At 30.7% G+C, this 20,976-nt stretch overlaps 1 long non-coding RNA gene across 1 annotated transcript; it reads left to right on the top strand.

Moving 5' to 3' along the window:
• Window positions 1–205: 205 nt before the first annotated feature.
• Window positions 206–8,543, top strand: LOC148309359 (uncharacterized). The gene is made up of 3 exons (XR_015837554.1): window positions 206–298; window positions 883–1,302; window positions 7,938–8,543. It is a non-coding gene; the product is annotated as an uncharacterized LOC148309359 (long non-coding RNA).
• The last annotated feature ends 12,433 nt before the right edge of the window (window positions 8,544–20,976 follow it).

The following is a 20,976-nucleotide window of genomic DNA, read 5'->3' as shown; positions in this document are numbered from 1 at the left end:
TTACTCAAAGTCTAAATCTTATAAAAAAAAATGTGTCCCCTTTGATAGATTTGAATATGCCTACGTTTATCGTTCAAACTAGGTAGGAATGATATATTCATGTGTTTATCAAATAGAACGCTTTTTGATTTATTTGAATGTGGAACAAAATTGAATTTATAGCAAACAAATTGAGATTCTACTGTTTTTCAACTGTCAAAATGGTGAAATATCAAAAATAAGACGAAAATAGTTTTCTAGGGAAAATAAATAATAAAATGTGTAAAATGCTTCTAGGAAAACGTACGTGATTCATAAGGTAAGTGAGAAATGTGCTTTATGTATGGTGTTTTATTTAGAAGTATACAAATTAAATTTTCCCACAAAAAAAAAATGGTGGCACCCGCCGTTTAGCATGTTGCGCCATCTTGTTGAAACCACAGCTCTGTCACACTAATGCCATTCAACTGAGGTATGAAGTCAGTAATCATGGTTCTGTAGCGCTCTCCGCTTTTTAGATTTTCTCCACCCCAAATTTGGCAATTCCGCTTATTGACATAGCCATTTAATCAAAAATGTGCGTCATCGGTGAATAAAATTTTGCGTTGAAAAAAGGATCAAGCTGAATATTGTTTTCGGCCCACTCACCGAACCTACGACGCGCAAAATGATCAATCAGTCATATTCGTGGTAAAATGGCGAAACGTAATGAATAGAAATCAACTGTCAACTGTCAAATTGACTGAGTTAAAACAATGTTGTCAGCTTAAAATCCAAACCTGTAAAAAAACACTTTTTATATATTTTTGTCTATTTAACTAGACTGAGTCACGTGTAAGGGAACAGCTAGTATATTACAGAAAATAATTATGAACAGTATTCATTTTCTTCTTCTTCTTCTAGGTATAGGCCTTGTGGCCTGTTTTTAAAAGCGATTAGCCTCCTGCGATGTCGATTCCCAGCTATCGATCCATCTCTTTGGTGGTGAGCCCGGGAGTCGTCTACCATGGGGTTGGCCGTACAGTGCGATGTGGGGGAGTCTGGATGGTTCCATTCTCCTCACATGCGCATACCATTGTCTCCTTCGTTACCTTCCCCACCCTTTGACATCTTCGATTTAGCATATTTCCCTGATCCTGACGTTTCTTAATATATCTCGCAGACTCTTGCCTGATATGCTTCTAAGAGTATTGTATGAACAGTACCTATTATAGAAATTAAAAACCCTACCTCGTTGTAAGTCACTTCTCGAAGTTCATAACTTCAAAAATGTTGACTTGTGAATATGGCTCAATCTACATAGCGGTTACTTTTTACGGTAAGGTAGGTAGGCTTAATTTTTTTCTCAAACCCTTATCCGCACCCCAATGGTGCATAGGGAACTGCATCATATAAACGCAATGTTGTACCGATCGTTAACACATGAAAGAAAGGTGATCAGCCCTCTGCTTCAGGTACCAGTCCAGGGTAATATTGAATGAATATGACAGTGAAAAAATCACTTGTATTTATTTTTACCCCAATTGGGAATCGAACTCGGGACCTCCAGAACGGTAGCTGACCATTACACTACGCAGGACTCATTGCCTTATCTATAAAGATAACACTGCATTATTCTGATATACTATACGAGATGCAAGCTAAGGTAAGAAAATTAAGGAGAATAAAACTCTTACATTTAATTTTTTCATATAATGTTTACGTCATATGAACTTTAGAGGGCTTCAAACCCAAACACACTTCATCTCAATGTTTTAATTATAAAATAAAATAAATAAATAAATGTCAAGATAGCCGAGTTTTATATCTCAAAAGTATGTCGGATATGTTCATGAAATTGAGCATATTTTTATACGTAGGGAATATGAGTCTCGTCAGGATTAAAGTCTTTTGATTATAGTACATCAAAATTGGGCTAAATGGTAATTACTTCATTCAGTTCTAGTGCCCTGGAATACCCATAATTTCAAAATCACTTCGTATAAAAATGATACTTTGTCTTTGTAGAGACATGTGATATATCTGGATAGAGCTAGATCCAGTGTTTGAGTGAAATCCAATATTTTTTTTTATGTTTTTACAACTGAAAAATATCATTGGAAACATAAATACTTTTAAATGATTTAAATTTTGTTTTGAAAACAAATATATAGAATTGATAAAATAAAGGAATCTGGGCCCAGTAAATAACGTGGATACGTATATCCAGGGTAGTGACTCCTGCCATTGGCGCTGTGTAAGGGTGGCGCTGATAGGGCAGATTATTCCTATATTTTATGGCAGTTTTTCCTCATAAAGAATAAATCTGTGTGCTGTTTACCCGCTCGCTTTAGGGAAAGGCGAATCACTGCCTTCACATCGATATAAATATTTTTTTATACTTCTTTACGATGTCGAGTGGATAGTAGCGGGAATCGAAGCATCTCAATTTATCAGATTGATTTTTTATGAATCCTTTATATATTGATGGGCGAGTGTGAAGAATGTGATCGTCGGTCACGCGAAATAGAAGCAAACTATAATAAAATTATGATAGCCCGTTCCAAATCCACACTATCGCGAGAGTTATTTAATGTCGGTGAAGATAAACGGTTATTGTTTTCTCTATTTCTCTTATTCGCTAAATCTACTGCCATAATAAGATTGTGCTACTTCCATGTACCGGTTCCCTAGGCAATTAAGTGAGAATGTCCCCACGGAAATAGACTACCAACTTACTAACTTGTATCATAGAAATAGGAGTATGGAATTACCAAACGATAGTACCGATCCCGACTTAAAGAGAGGTTATAACTATGATCCAGCTAAAGATGAATATGGAAGTTTGGGCATTTACGGGGCTTCCGACAGCCATATGCTGGTTTAAGTGATCACTTTAAAATCACTGAGAGGAGTGGAATATTATCAAAGGTAAATATATATGGATAATGTAAATGGATAATTGAGACTGAAAGATATTAATGTGTTGTCATTTCAACATAGATGATGAATAATATGGAAGTCTGAGTATTTAAAGGGAGTACGACCTGTTATATGATGGCTAAGTGATCACATTCACACGTGTAACATTCACCAATTCTACCCATGATTGACAACCACACAACTCAAATTCTTGAAAGTTCTATATATATAATTCAATTTTGAAACATTCGGCTTGAATCACTAGAATTTCTCTGGAGACATATATTGGTGAGATAAGATAAGCTTTTTATCAAGCAGAAACTCTTTTATTTGTTTGTGAGGTTTGAATCCTGGATTATAATCACATACATGAGAATCGCTTGAAAATATCATTTTCATTCTACTATTTTAGCTCATTAAAAGATCAGTTAATTTATTTACAACATTTTGGGTGTGTATAATAACTTGTTCACAAATCTGCATTATCTCCTATTATAGAAGTTATTTATCATATTATTTTTTGACATCTCAGATGAATATTAGCCCCGTAAATGCCCAGATTTCCATATTCTTCATCAGCTATGATGAGATGTCAAAAAAATAATATGAAAAATAACTCTTTCATACATTTGGAGACAATCCAGATTTGTGAACAAGTATTTGGACAGACTCAAAATGTTGTACTATGACCCAGTACTAATCATAATTTTTACAAAATTGTGTTAGATTAAAAGAAATTATGGCATGTTTTATGATGAATTTGATTTTAAGCGATGTAGGGCTGGGTTTACAACCCTGCGCCGCGGGCGGATGTACCATTTGTATACTCCAGGGTAGTAAATAATACAACATTCAGTTCAGTCTAAAACGAATACATTTTCCATGTCATATTGTTTATTGAACGTTGTTGGGATAATATCGCGTTAGATAATAATATATCCTTTGTTAAGAATCTTGTTTTGAAGGTACTTACATCTTGTATATGTTTTCTTGTTGTTTAAAATATCGTATTTCATATAAACTTTATTTTCAATTTCCACTGTTTTTTTTCAGAATTATTTTTTAACGCTTATTGCTGATTACTAAGACCAATAAACAACATTATTGAGTTTCTACTCGTTTACGAGTAATTTCAATAATAATAAAAACCCTTATCCACACCCAAATGGTGCATAGGGCACTGCATCATATAACGCAGTGTAATCTTGATCGTTTTTATACATGAAGGAAAGGTTATATATATGAACCAATTTAGAAACCTTGTTCTTGAATCACTAGAACTTCACTAGAGACATCTATTGGTGAGATTATGTGTGTGATTATAATCCAGGATTCGGACCTCACATACTAATATAAGAGTTTCTGCTTAGTAAAAAGCTTCTTTACATCTCACCAATAGATGAAGGAAAGGTGATCAGCCCTCCGCTTCAGGTCCAGGGTAATATTAAATAAATATTACAGTGGAAAATGACTTATATTTATTTGAACCCCCCTGGGAATCGAACCCGGGACCTACAGAACGGTTGCCGAGCGTGCTGACCATTACACTACGGAGGCAGACAGACGTTAACGAGTGATTTTAGAAAAGTAAATTTAAGTAGATTTTTTACTAATAAGTAAATTGAGTAATCGGTATGTAGGCGTGTAGCACACTTCTTAATATCGTAGTCGTACAGGAGAAAGTGACCAACTACCAAAACGTAAAATGTTCAGGAGGGACATTTAAGTCACCTTTGCTTGGCAACAAAATGAACATCAATGTAGTTAGTTATTTTTAGCAAGTCAACATATTATACTTCCAAGTTTAAATCCTTTAAGATTTTTTCAGGGCAATATTAAGCTAGTAAGATATCAAATAGTCAATGATGACGTTTTTGTAAAAACGGTCACTTGGTCACTTTCTCTTGTATGACAACGATATGTGCACAAAATTGAAATGTATATTGAGCACGTTAAAAGTACGAATACTCGCCCTCTGTGTGTTATAATACCAAAGTGCACTTTAGCCCGTGTTTACAAAGGTCAAGTTTTTAAACAATTTGTCTGATGGCCGAAATGATTTTCGTGCGCCGCCCGCTATGATCCGATACGGGCGCTTGTGCACTACACGGAATTTTACTGTCCGGCAGTCCGGTTAACACGATAAAACAAATGATTGGCTTAGATTGGTTTGAGCTTTTGTCCGCCTTTCTTTATATCGGTGCGTGATCACGGTGCGCCTGAACTCGATCACGCTAAGCTACGACACCTATTATTTGAAAAAAACCAGATTGCCGGACAGTAAAATTCCGTATAGTGCACATGCGCCCTACGACTAGATTCTGGTCCGGTGTTTTTTGGCCCCGCGCCCGGACCGGCCCCCTAGTTGGCGTCCGGTGCGATTTATAATTCAATTCTTGCAAATTCCGCACCCCGGTGAAACCGCGAGCCAACCTAATGTGACGACCGACCCCCACCTCTCCGTGTGCCAATATTAAAATGGCCCGCGTTCGGCGTCAATGGCTCGAATTAATAATTTCAAAACCGTAAAGTTTTATGCTCATAGTGACAGGCTAGTGCCGGCTGTACACAGCACACAACACCTGAGAACTATAGTTTCCTTAGCGGTGCTCATAAACCATATAAGTACATGCACTGAAGAAGTATTCATTGCGTCCTTATATATATTTTAAATTAGACACTTGTATATTACCAATTAATGAGTTTAAATCCATTAAACAACATAAAGTATTTTTTTGAGAAAAAAACATTAAACTGTCAAAATTCTTATTTAATTTTAATAAATATTTCCAAAATGTTAACAAATTTTGAATTTCGAAAATTAACGTGATGCCCACGTTATTTTTCGAGCAATTTCTATTTCTCTGTGGGATATAATAAAAGAGTGTAAACATGACGTGTTTCAACATAACTTTTCAGTTAGTACTTTATATAAATATACACATATATATATATATATATATATATATATATATATATATATATATATATATATATATATATATATATATATATATATATATATATATATATATATATATATATATATATATATATATATATATATATATATATATATATATATATAAATATATGTATATATTAAGCTGCTGTAGCAAAAAAAATATTATGTTAGTTAGGAAAAGCGCCCTTAAGACGATATTTTGTGTCATATATTTGTATGACGAAAGTGGAGATTGACGTGACTGGACATGAACATGACAGTCATAAATTGAACCCTGAAGAAGGCAACAGGTTGTTGCCGAAACTAGTTGGTTAATAAAAATGTGAGTGGATCAAAACACAAAGTATTTATATTTCTCTTAACAATATAACAAAACTCTATTTGTGAATATGATAATACGTCATCAAAAGATATCCCTCTTTTAGTGTGGATATGTCAAATTTTTAAGAAGATTTCAATTGGAAACTTAATTTAGAAAGATTTCAATTGGAAACATAATGTGCAAAAGAAGGTATGCAGTAGATTGATGACGTAATAGGGCATAGCAGATTAAGTGGTGTGTATTTAGAAAATATGGCAAGACGATTACGACAAATAAAAGTAGTATATGACAAATCTTGATTGATGTATGTAAGATATTGAATTTATTATTTTTAACACATTTACGATTTTTTTAGATATATAAACTAAATATGCTGTAAATCCTTTTACGTAATTGACAAAGAGAACCTTTTTTAAGCAATTGATAAGAAAATATTAAAAAAAAACAATGGTTGAACGGCTAATCCAATGTTCATGAATTCCATAGCTGGTCACAATTATAAGTATTTTAAACTACCACAAAAAATTTTAATCGTTTTATAAGACATGTTGACGTTATTATTGATATCAAATCCGTAAAATTTTGCAAAAATACTGCAAATCAAGGCTTTGATACAAAAAATCAGAACTCTCAATATCCCGTAAAGTGCACGAGATTCTGGATGAAATGGAATACGAGACGTTGTTTTATCTGATTTATGAATAGACAAGATCGAAATAAAGGGAATGAAATGAAATTTAAAAGCCGTACTGAAGATCAACCAGTCACATTTTATAAACTAATACGAATATCTCGAAGGAACTCATGTGAAAAATATTCAACTGTACGATTTTTTTTATTTGTTACAATCTAATAAAACTTGTCTGAAGTTGTACAATAAAGGATTTTTTAATGTATTTTTTTAAATCAATATAACATACTCGTGTTTTTATCCAACTTATTAAGTAATTGTGATTTTTTATGTACGCAGTTTTTTTTTTATTAAATTTAACCACTTTATATTTCGTAATTTTGCCGCATTCTTTTATGATTTTTTAAAAAATATTTTTAAATCTTTTTTTAATCGAGTTTTTTTAGTCATATAATCGAGTCATTTTATTTTGACTACTTTTTATGATATAATATTACGTGATCACATAAGAAAGATAAATAAAAATGCGTTTGTCCGCCTCCGTAGTGTAATGGTCAGCACGCTCGGCTACCGTTCTGGAGGTCCCGGGTTCGATTCCCAAGGGGGGTAAAATAAATGTAAGTGATTTTTTCACTGTCATGTTTATTCAATATTACCCTGGACTGGTACCTGAAGCGGAGGGCTGATCACCTTTCCTTCATGTGTAAACGATCAAGATAACACTGCGTTTATATGACGCAGTGCCCTATGCACCATTGGGGTGCGGATAAGGGTTTTATATATATATATATATATATATATATATATATATATATATATATATATATATATATATATATATATATATATATATATATATATATATATATATATATATATATATATATATATATATATAATAAAAATGCTTTTTTGAACGTTAAGTTTCTATTTTATTTATAAATAAATATTTTCAGACAAAGGAAAATTTACTTTCTTTGTGGAATGAGGAAAAATAAAAATTGTCTTATAAGCATAGAATTCGTCAAAAATTACAAGAATATTTTTAATTAAAAAATAAAATTTCCCCAAATTGTACACAATAACAGATTTCATTTTAACGTGTGAGTGACTTTTGATACTGTTTTCACGCGTTTCAGACTGCTTAAGACGGAGAATGGCCCAAGGCTTCACGGGAACCTTCTCAGCGATACCTTCATCAGTCCATTTCGGAAATTACTTGGAGCCTGTTGGGTTGATTAATGGTCCACTGTGAAAGTTTGCTCTTGAAGTGTGATACTAGATATGATTGGAAAACAATCGAAACAATGGCTTAAGCACGTGCTAAAATATCTTGGTGTACCCAATCGATATTGACAACAAGACAAAGAAATTCCTGTCGTCAAAAGTAATAGTGTATTTTTCTTCGTAACTTTTCAAGAAAGGAAACCGAACAATAATAAAAAAAAAACTTTTGATGGTATGTGTACTGATATACTGTTAAACTAAATAAAAAATAATGTGTGTATGTTATATGAAGTATTCAATGAATTCAATTTTGTAACTTTTAAATCTTCTTAAAATTTAAATTTATGGCAATAATGACATTTTTTTAAAATCTATATAATGTACTAATATTTACAAAGTAAAATTTCAAATGTTTAAAAAAAATATAAATCACCACAAGGTGACTGCCAAATCAATTAAATGAAATCATTAAAATAGTTCACTGTATTTTTTATTAAATTTTAACATTTTACCTAACACAATGGGGATAAGTATTGATATTGAATACAATATTTTTATTAATTAATTTTCATTTTATATTTTCATCGAATATAAAAGTGGTATTTATTAACTGTGTTAAAGATTTTTTTTAATAAAATGGGTAGATATTATCACAAAGTATTTGCTGAATCAATTAATGAAAACATTGACTTAATTAAATATGCAATTTTTTTCTTCACCTTAAATAATCATAAATGCGATGGTGTTTATTTTACGTGCAGATATATGAATATAAATCAGGGTCGTAGCAACATAAAATTAAGACGAATAAAACAGTCAACATCAAAATATACGCAGGTGGATCGTTATCAAAAAAGGAAAAAAAAACAACCACAGCAAATCATATCAATGTCCCAAACTATAATCATAATCCAAAGTCTTGGTTGCCTAGTAACCTTTTAATACACTCTTACTTTGTTTGGAATTTTGATTTTGCTTATTGAACGTTCAAAGGAATAAAAATCCTTCCTTAACCTCACAAAAGGATCACATAAGACATGTTTTTTGTGAACTTCGTAATAAGTTTTTTTGTGGCAAATACATAAGTAATGGATACACACACACAAATATATGTATATAATATATATATATATATATATATATATATATATATATATATATATATATATATATATATATATATATATATACATAAATATATATATATATATATATATATATATATATATATATATATATATATATATATATATATATATATATATATATATATATATATATATATATATATATATATATACATAAGAGCTTTGCCTAGCAAATGTAATTTTTGTACTAAATACTCAATCCCCGGAAACCTTTGTCTTCAAACTAGATATATTGTATACCGGATAATGTTAAATTTGAATTGTGCATTAGTTGCCAAAATGTATGGGGGGTGGAATCAGATTGGAAAGTGGGGATACCTGGTTATAAAATCTAGCCACTGAATCTTATCGTGTGACGTAACGTTAGCATTTATTAGGGGTAAGATGGGAACAGACTAGAAAGAGGGTGCCAAGTGTTTTCATCCGACAAGTAGAACGTTATAAATTCAACGTAAATGCCTAAATACAGATCTTAGGGTAGACGAATTTACTGACGTAGGTATGAGCATTTATATATGTATATGTATATATATATTTATAAATATTTATAAATATATATAAATATATATATATATATATATATATATATATATATATATATATATATATATATATATATATATATATATATATATATATATATATATATATATATATATATATATATATATATATATATATATATATATATATATATATATATAAATATATATATGTATATATATATTTATATATATATATATATATATTTATATATATATATAAATATATATATATATATATATATATATATATATATATATATATATATATATATATATATATATATATATATATATATATATATATATATATATATATATATATATAACAGACGTATAAATACGATCGATTGTTTTCAATTGAACTGAAATTAATTAAACCCGGTATGAAAACGTTGTATAAATCATTTGTAATAATTTATCTCATTTTATCTTCTTTTATATACGATTGAGTACAATAATATTAAAATAATGGGAAGAAATCACTGAATGAGTAAAAAGTTGGATAACTATTCAGTTGATTGGACCAAATCTAGCGAAGCATAAGGCAATAAATTTCCTCTGCCATTAATTCTCGTATCGGACCAAGTACGTACGTATTCCTCAAAGTCGATTCGACCTCAAGCGAGAGCCACTAACATTAAACTTGACTGAACTAGTTCCGCAATAAATATCACCTTTGTCAGAACAAAAGTCGTATGGGACCATGTTAAACAAGTTCTTGTTAAGTAGCAGAAATTCTTGGGGTTGCCAATACCCCCTGATATATCGCCGTTAGCTTTTCCGCCTCGCGATCACGAGCGAGAGTTGACAAGGAAGTTTACGAAATATTTCAACACAAATTGAGATTTCATTCCCGAAACTTGGCGATTTTACAAAACGACGGTACGGTTATGCAACCTCGAGAGCATTTTTTTGACATTTCAACAAAGATGAAGAAGAATATGGAAGTCTGGGCATTTACAGGGCTTGCGACCGTCATTGGCTGTTTTAAACCAGCCTACATGTAATATATAATGTAAAAAATAACTCTTTATTGAAGATAATTCAGATTAATGATCAAGTATTTTATTTATTGTTTCGGCATAAATTTTGTGGTAAGACATGTTACAATGATTAAAGAAAATACTTCGTTTTTTACCACTTGAGTTTTATTATAGACTACATGTTTCAGAAGTTAAATTTCCATCATTCAGGTCTGTATAATAACTATAATAAAGTTATTATACAGACCTGAATGATGGAAGTTTAACTTCTGAAACATGTAGTCTATAATAAAACTCAAGTGGTAAAAAACGAAGTGTTTTCTTTAATCATTGTAATGAACAAGTAATTTGGACACATTTTATATTCTCCACTCAGCTCCATCCATGTAAAATAAAGTCTATGGCATTAATAGATTTAACAATCTTGAGCGCAGTCTTAAAAATCGAATCAAAGAGGTGCTCTTTACACCACTTGGTGTGGAAGAGTATTTTCCATTCGATTTTCTACACGAAAATGATTTTCAAAATACATTTCATAGATATCTCAAGAGAGACGAAGCGTTATTATTTTCACAGAGAGATGCATCCTTGACCTTGCGACCTATTACTACCTGCTTTGAGTCATCATATCGTATTCTGTAGAACTTTCAGTTGCTCAGACTTCCACCTTTCCTTCCTATAAAAAATTTATGAATTAATTCTTTGTTGAGATATTTTTCAAATAAATCTTGATATATTATGCTTGGGTGTAAAAATCTAATGTCTGGTAGAGTAATGAAGATGTTTTCTAAAGTTAACATAGCATGACGGCCATGCCAAAACTGATCACATTTCTTTTTCGCGTAATGTTGTATCAATGTAATATATTGTTTAATACAAATAAGCAAACATGAACATTTTAAGAAAGGCAGTATTATATCTTGGTACATTAAAATCCTATGCCTGATAGAATAAATAAGTTGTTTCCTAAAGTTTACATAGCATGACAGTAATGCCAAAGCTGTTCACATTTATTATTCGAGTAATGTTCTATCGATGTAACGAACTCCTTTTAATACAAATAAGCAAACATGAACATTTTAAGATAGGCAGTATTATATCTTGATACATTATGCTCGGGGTAAAAATCCTACGTCTGTTTACAAAGCACGACAGTTATGCCAAGCTAATCACATTTCTTTTCCGATTAATGTTCTATCAATGTTATATACTCCTTGTAATACAAATAAGCAAACATGAACATTTTAAGATAGGCAGTTTTTTATATTTATACATTATGCTCGGGGTAAAAATCCTACGCCTGTTTACAAAGCATGTCAGTTATGCCAAAACTAATCACACTTCTTTTCCGATTAATGTTCTATCAATGTTATATACTCCTTGTAATACAAATAAGCAAACATGAACATTTTAAGATAGGCAGTTTTTTATATTTATACATTATGCTCGGGGTAAAAAACCTACGCCTGTTTACAAAGCACGACAGTTATGCCAAGCTAATCACATTTCTTTTCCGATTAATGTTCTATCAATGTTATATACTCACTGAAATACAAATAAGCAAACGTGAACATTTTAAGATGGGTAGTATTAAATCTAGATATGTGATATTCGGGGTGAAAATCCTACGTCTGATACATTAAATTAGATATGTCTGATCACACTTCTTTTCGACGTAATGTTGATTCATTGATTGAATAAAACACTTGTTTTTATATCAAAACTCAAGTGGTATGAAAAAAAGTTTAATTTAATCATTGTTACATGTCTTACAACAAAGTTGATGCCGAAACAATTAATAAAATATGTTGTTTCATTATAATATACTGCTTATAATACAAATAAGCGAACACGAACTTTTAATGATTGGCAGTATTAATTTATGCTAAGCAAGGATAGCGGGCGCCCTTTTTGTTTCAAATTTTAAATATTTAATAAACCGAGATTGGGATGGGTCGTGCAGCGGGATCGCCCAAATATTGAAGAGTCGGGATAACCGCGCAAAAAGTTTGAGAAAATGTCGCACTCCGGGTCGTCCTCAGTCTCGGTCCCTTGGAATGGCTGCCCACCTGCAAGGAGTCGTGACTCTAATAACAATTAGCATAGCCGGAGCCGCGATGCTTCATTCCGACTCGGCTTCCTACAAAGTCTCCGCTTAGAGGAGAATATTAATTCCAAGTTTGGAATTAAGTGCCCCGACTTAGCGTGAGATACAAGACGTGTAGTCATTTTAGTGCGATATTATGTCGAATCTCGGAATTCATCAAAGTTTTCAAAAGTCCTATTGTGTTTTTAATCACACAATTATCTTCAATCTCTCACGCTACTTTATATTATTCTTCACATCCCGAATGCACCTAAATATCTGGCTGAAAATTTCAAATACCTCGTTCACTTCGTTCTTTTCGAGAAAGAACACTTTCCGTTCCTCGCCATAACACTCATTTCAACAATCATTTTTCAGTAATTCCTTCTCTGTCCAAGCGGCCAGACAATAGAATAAATTACCTCTCCTTGTGAAAAAATGCACCTTCTCTAATTACTTTTAAGAAACTTCTGAGACATTACTATTTATTATTAGAATCCTAACTGCCCATTAATCCTCCTTCTTTACCTCCTTCCTTAAACTCCCTTTTTCCTTTGCCCTCCTTATTATCACCTATTGTCATGTTTTTTTTTTATATCGTAATTTGTAATTTATGTTTTTTTTTATGTTCAAGTACTATCTACCCTCTGATTGCAAACAGCTATATATATGGTATCAAACGTTTTGATCAATATCACTAGTCTGTTTTTGGTTGGTTGGAAGATGTTGCTTTTTAGCAATAAGCCCGCTAATTTACTTATTTATTTTCTGAACATGAAGTTTAAATAAATAATTTATTCTAAAATGCTCTAAAACAGTGGTGCCCAAGCCCTGATCCGTGTATCAAATGGTACTGGCCACCCAAGGTCCTGCTTTAAATCAAAATTATCTAAAAGAACATCTAACATATCTGTTCAGCAAGTGTATAGTTATGGATAAAAAATGCAGTTATAGCAACCAAAATAAAACAACGGAATAAACATGACATAAGCAACACACTTGGGGTGTCATTGTCTTTTATTTTCCCCAGATGAAACCAACTCGTTGCAAAGAAACAAGATCAGGGTTCTCATTATTTTAGCGTTCTAGTGAGTTGAAATGTTAAATCACTTATTAATTAATTTATTATTAGATTAAAACCAATATTTTTAGCTTTTCCACTTTTTTATTTGACCAGCGACCGGGTTTCGTCGTTACCGACATCATCAGACTGGTGAGAGGCTATACAAATTGTTATGTTATATATAAAAGAAGGCAGGAGTTGATAACCATGATTTGATATAATTTTATGAGAAATTAATTTAATTTGAGTGAATTTAAGTATTGTATGATATTTAAAATATTTTTTATAAAGGTTTTTTTTGTATTGAAAGCACGATTTTATATAAAGTTATAATAGATTTGCATTTTTTGTAAATGAATTTAAATTATGTAACGAGGTATCAGGAAATGCTGGTTGACGGCTCCTTCCACTAAGCTGTGGTTGTCCGGGGGGAGTCCGAAGTTCTCTGAAATGTAAATTTCCCGGCAGTCATTTCTTATCGACAAGACATTGAGGCATCTATTGTTTCTTTTCTAATGGGTAAAGTAAGGGAGAATGAATGTGTGTTACTTGATCATTTAATATGTATTTATTATGACAATTTTTTAATCTATTTATTTCCAAAATTTCGAGCCTATCTAATTTTTTACCTTTACTACATTATTACACTTATTAATTTTTTTATGTTTTCGTAAATCAATTTTTCTTGGTGTAACTATTTTATTTTGAAGGCATAATTAAATTTAATAAAATTTAAATTATAACATAAAAACAATCTAAAAAATATGCAGCCAAACAATCGTTCCCCCAGTAAAATTATTATATTTCGAATTGATTTGGCAGTCACTTTGTGGTAAAGTTTATCCATTTTAAATTTAAGTTTTACTTGGTTACTACCACTATTTCTTCGACTTTATTATTTACATATGTTTCTATGCATTCCACATCATTTTCATTCGGTATTTTAAAATGATGCGAAATGCATCGATACACGTGCCACGATGGATTTCAAGAAATAATTGTATTTACCAAGTAAAACTTTAAGTTAAAATTATAAATCGTTGACCGGTCCATAGCGATAAAAAGGTGGGGACTACTGCTCTTAATGATAAGATTCCATCTTTACTTTTTTAAGTGAGCGTTGCATTTTTTTACCTTGCTTATAACGAATGAGGTTTACGTTACATTCAAAAGGTTTGGTTCTTCCTTTTTATCTTTAGTGTAAGGATCGAGGGAGGTTAGTCGGCTGTGGCTGATTATTAAAGGGAAAAAAGGTTCTACCACAAATTTATATTCTTTTACCCATACTTCCGCGATTATTGGGTTTTAATTTGACTCGGGTTTTGCTTAATGTTGTGAACTCTGAATCAGAGACTAAAAGCACTCCTCTCATATATTACATGTCGCGATATAATTCCTATTTTTAAACACAAAGCACTTTGTTTAACCTAAAAATAGTTTTAATTTTAAATATTCATCCAGATAATATGCTCTAATATGATATTTGAATTTCACATACACAAAGTTTAACTCTTTGTGCGTGTTGTTTAAGCGACATCTAGACAGATTTTTTACGAAGTTTCAAAAATAGAAAATCCTTTTTATTTATTTGTATGCGACGTTCTTTGTGAATTAGTAATATATATCAGTCGACACATGTGTGTGCTCAGAATTTCATATTACCTTCTCATATACGATATAAAAGGATCAAAATAATTTGATTTAAAAGGAAATATTTACATTAAAATAATACGAGACAAATAATGTTTTTAATTCTTATTTTTAATTATCGTATGAGAAGTCGATTATTAAAATTGAAAGATTGAATTATTTTTAAAGCAAAGTTGGTAGAATTTAATATTGAATTGTTGGGTAATATATCTAAAATAAAACAAGGTTTGTTGGATTGAATTCTACATTTATTTATGTATATGTTAATACGTGACGCGTTTCGTCTTCTTAGGACATTATCAAACACTCAGTGTTTGAGTGTTTGATAATGTCCTAAGAAGACGAAACGCGTCACGTATTAACATATACATAAATAAATGTAGAATTCAATCCAACAAATCTTGATTTATTTTGGATATATTACCCAACAGTTAAAAAGTTCACACATTTCTAGGTATTTCAGTTACATACTCGATGTCACATTAATTTTAAAAAATCATCATAAATTGGTGGAAATAAAAATATAAGTCCGATGTGAAGTTATCATGAAATAAACAATAACACAATTCCATGCTACAATAAAAAAAACTCATAAAAATATGTGTATTTTTTTTATAATTATGGAGTTCATTAAAATTACTCCCACGATCGTCCAAAAAAAATCGTTCGTTGTAAAAAAATGTAAGGCAACGATAATTTATTTCTGATCAGCGTTTTTTATCCTTGCGAAAATGTTAACAAAAATCAGTTCACAACCCACTGACCTGAATAATTAAGTAATGGCCTAAAAATGGGGAAATCCAAGGTAGATATGAATAAAGTAATTAGTCCAGGGTACCTGAGAAACGTGATACAACATGTTACTCTCCGTACTTGTACTATACGGTGGTCATAACGTAGTTACAAAGGATATTACGAGGATATTAAGCGTATGTTCTAGATTGTTCGTCAACAGCTGGACGAGATTATGGAAATACTACTTTTGTTTTATTTTCTTAGCAGATATATAGAATTCATTAATCCAGAGTAATCACCAGGTCATGTTTGGAAATAGTTAAATCTCGAATTGGGAGGCGAACCACGGTTTAAATAATTAATTCCTGGGAGTATCTCGATATAAGGTAAAAATGCCGGTTGGCTTAGAGCACCTCACACAGCATTTCTAACAGTTGCTACTATAAATTCAGCCCGTCCTGTGTAAGGTGCGCGGTAGAATAGCACCGCCTGAATTTGAACAAACGCCTCCACTTTGTGGGGTAATTAGCTTTCAGCGCGTACCCCACAAAATGAGCATTACTCCTACAGAATTATGGACTATTCACGGATCTTGTAAGGCGGAGTTTAATTCCTGACCTGGTTCTAGTAATTACACCGAGAGAACGAATCAATTCTAATTTGGTCGATTGTTCGAAAATATTTTCCTAGTTGCTATAACGCAGCGGGAGAATAATGCTTTGATCGTTCGAGTTTAATGAAAACTTCAAATCACCGCATTCTTCTTTAATAATGACCCGTAATTAAATATATTTCATATCCTATCTCTTAAACAGTAAGTCCTTTAAGATCCTCACGTTCTTTCGTTTAGTTTCTCTTGCGAAAATCTTTAGAATGGCTTCGAGTAAAGCCATGAAACTTGAAGATATGCTTTAGAATGGGTTCAGGAGAAAGCCCTTAGCTAGCATTTGAGGACGCACAATACCCGCTACAGCTAGGAAAACGTACGTACGTTAAATCCACAGTTTCGGTACCAGCGAAAGAGGTGTAGTAGCATATTACCACGGGGCTTGCACGCTTTGGATACGGATTTATTCTAGCCGGTTGAAAAAATGATAACGGTAAATGCCGTTTTAACTTAAATCCTCGTTCTAAAATACTCGCACAGGAAATATTTCATTTTTAATCATCTTTATATCTACGAACATTCTTAGTATTCACTTCCCATTTTTAATTGCGTACATGTCGTGCATTTTATATAATAAACCATATCAATTGTCTGCTGAATTTTTATTACAACATTTCCATTTCTTTAATACGGAATGGGATTAATCAAGTCCTTGTTTTTAATAGATTGTTTTTAAGATTAAACGAATCAATTTTAGATACATTCTTTTTTAATACTATCTTTATCATTCATCGTGTACTTTGTAGAAAACCATAAAAAAACACTAGTTCATGACTACCGGTTTTGGAATATTTATTCCATCATCAGCTTATCAAAATGAAATGCTTACGGTTTGAAATTTATGCAAAAATAAAATTTTGAAAGAGAGAAAGAAGACAAATGAATCACAATGGGAATGTTTTGAAAAGTGGGCTCTCAGTTAAATTTACCGAAACCGGTAGTAACGAATTAGTGTTTTTTTTAAGTGTTATTACACAAAGTGAATGACGAATGATAAGGAGAGTGTTATATTACCATACCGCAAACAATGCTTTTAATATACAAAATACATTATTTTTTGTCCATTTTCTTGTGTTGCGTATTTATTATCAAAAAGACAATTTTTTCATGTATTTTTGACACTAAATAAAGAGAAAACATGATTTTTTCCAGTAATAAATATAATTAAAAAGAAGCGATTAAAGATATGTGTGTGTTAAGTAAATATAGCGCCTAAAGTATCGTAATAATCCAGCCAAAAATATGTTCCAAACAGCAAGACGCAGAAAACAGATTTCACAGTTAATTGCGTGTGATTCTTGCCTTTTCAATCTTTCTCATGGCAAATGAGACATTCAGGTTTAATATAAACATCCTAACACCACTCGAATGTTACTCGAGGCGCTCGAATCAACTCGGAGAATTAATTTTCCATTGCAGAGCAAGTTATTTGTGAAACTTGCGGGCACTTTGCGAGCGATTCTCGGGGGACATGTTCAGTTAGGCAATGCTACTTTGCACATCTTGTTAAGTGGTTGTTAAAAGTTTAGGTAACAGCAGATAACATGCAAAATGCCAGCTCAATTAAGCTTAGCACTGCGAGTACCTACAAGCAAATATAGGATTCTTAAAAGAGAAGCTCGGACGGTGTAAAGGTGTATAAAACACTTCAGTAGAATAATTTTAGCATTTAATCAGGTTCATTTGCTGTTGTATAAATGAACTCGCATTTACTTTATATATTCCTGAATAAACGACGGCGAGGATTGTTCTTGAACACATTACATAAAATGGAAAACGTTCTGAATGATTCATTAAATGAATATACATACATATATATATATATATATATATATATATATATATATATATATATATATATATATATATATATATATATATATATATATATATATATATATATATATATATATATATATATATATATATATAAACCATATAATTTACAAGTTGTGTGTGATAAGTTAATCAGGTTCATTTGCTGTTGTATAAATGAACTCGCATTTACTTTATATATTCCTGAATAAACGACGGCGAGGATTGTTCTTGAACACATTACATAAAATGGAAAACGTTCTGAATGATTCATTAAATGAATATACACACATATATATATATATATATATATATATATATATATATATATATATATATATATATATATATATATATATATATATATATATATATATATATATATATATATATATATATAAACCATATAATTTACAAGTTGTGTGTGAGTAGGCCGTAAATCTATGTTTAATTTGCGTAACCTTTTTATTTAATAAAATCCATGATAGGTCGTAAACCCTATAAAAACCTAAAATGCCAAATTCAGCCATATCTGCGTTAAGGTATTAATTAATAAGGATAACTTTTAAGTGGACAAAATCAGATTTGTGAACAAAGATTTATACACAACCAAAATGTTGCTAAAATCAAATTTTCCCTACTTTGACATGCTAAAAAAAACATGTTCTTGCAGCTTCGACCGTAAATAAATAATCGTTAAATTATATATTGTTTAAAATATTGTAATTATTTTTTTGGGTCCAATAGATAATTGATTAAAATATATAAATTACGAAGATAATTCATGATTTAATGTGTTAAAACGCATATGTGTACTTAAGTAATAAATTGAACAGGTTAAACCATTGAATGCTGCTAGTAGTACCATAGTCTATGTATTATATAACAATGAAGACCGAAGTGAGGCAATTCAACTTGCGAACGTGCCTAGGTAACAAATTATTAGCACGGAGAATGAAATCAGAATAGGTCCCTTCCTACATTTGAATGCAACCAAAGATCAGAGGTAAGTACCTAATACTAGATGTAGATAAGACAACACTCCTATTTGGTTTAGACTGAGCAAATATTAACAGTTGTTAAAATATAACTGAATATGTACCTACATAAGTAAACTACAAATATTTCGAAAAAAGTTGTTTGATAATGATATTTAAAAAAAATCAATTGCATATTATGGAAATTATTATATAAATGTAAGAGTAATGAGAGGAATATAAATTTAAAAAAATTAAAACTTATTTAAAAATAAACAAGAATACGACTGTCCGAATAAAAACAAAATATAAATAAGAGGTTCATTCGGTTGGCATTAAGTGAAAATTATTATGAAAAAAACAACAGCAAAAATTAATTTAAATTTAAAACGAATTATTTCATATTTATTATAAATAGATGCCTTTTCTACTGGAAAGAGAATATGAAAGTCATTGGGTATTTAGAGGGTCTTGCGACGTGCCATCAGATGGGTTAAGATGATCACTTTTAGCACATGTATGACATTGATTATTCTGACTTAATTTATGAACAAATATACTTTAATTAAAAAAAAAATAAAGTATTTGTGTTAATTGATTTTTTTTACATGATAACAATATAATTGATCTGATAACTTTAATTATAATTGTATTTAATTTTTCATCTATTTTTTTGTTTCGTATGTATTTCAAAACATTTTGATTAATAGAAATAAACTTTTATTTTTTTAAATTAAAAATATTATATTATAAACATGGTTTCTTGTTTCATTAACAACCATATTAAACAAATGAATTAACGAACATCATAAGTGTCCCATTGAGAGAGTATCTTTGATGTAGAAAAATGAGAAGTCTTGGGTAAAAAAACTAACAATCTTTTCCTCGTGCAATATACGAATTTAAGGTATGAAATCTACTCGAGAGATGGAAAAGATTTTTACTTTGTACCGAAAACGTTCGCTTTGTTCACTGAAATCATATATCCCTCGCTGGACCAATTACCGAAATTGAATTTCCTTGAAAGACTGTTATTAAATATTTAAGTTTATTTTTTTTATGTCCACTGTGTAATTTAGAACACAAGAATGACGATTTCTATCACCAATCACCCAAGAGCAAATGACTTTTGTAACAAACTAATATTGAAAGCCCGACTTTCTAAAATGTAATGCAAAAAGAGGTATTTTTAGAGTATCGTAGTGAATTGCTGATGAATGCTGGTAAATCAATAATTAACTTTAGTTAATATCAGAAATAAAAATATACATAACTGAAAAAT

Source organism: Brachycentrus maculatus, unplaced genomic scaffold (genome assembly GCF_059751285.1).
Source record: "Brachycentrus maculatus isolate JH-2025_06_01 unplaced genomic scaffold, ASM5975128v1 h1tg000126l, whole genome shotgun sequence".
Classification (NCBI taxonomy): domain Eukaryota; kingdom Metazoa; phylum Arthropoda; class Insecta; order Trichoptera; family Brachycentridae; genus Brachycentrus; species Brachycentrus maculatus.
This window is presented reverse-complemented; position numbering and strand designations above follow the sequence as displayed.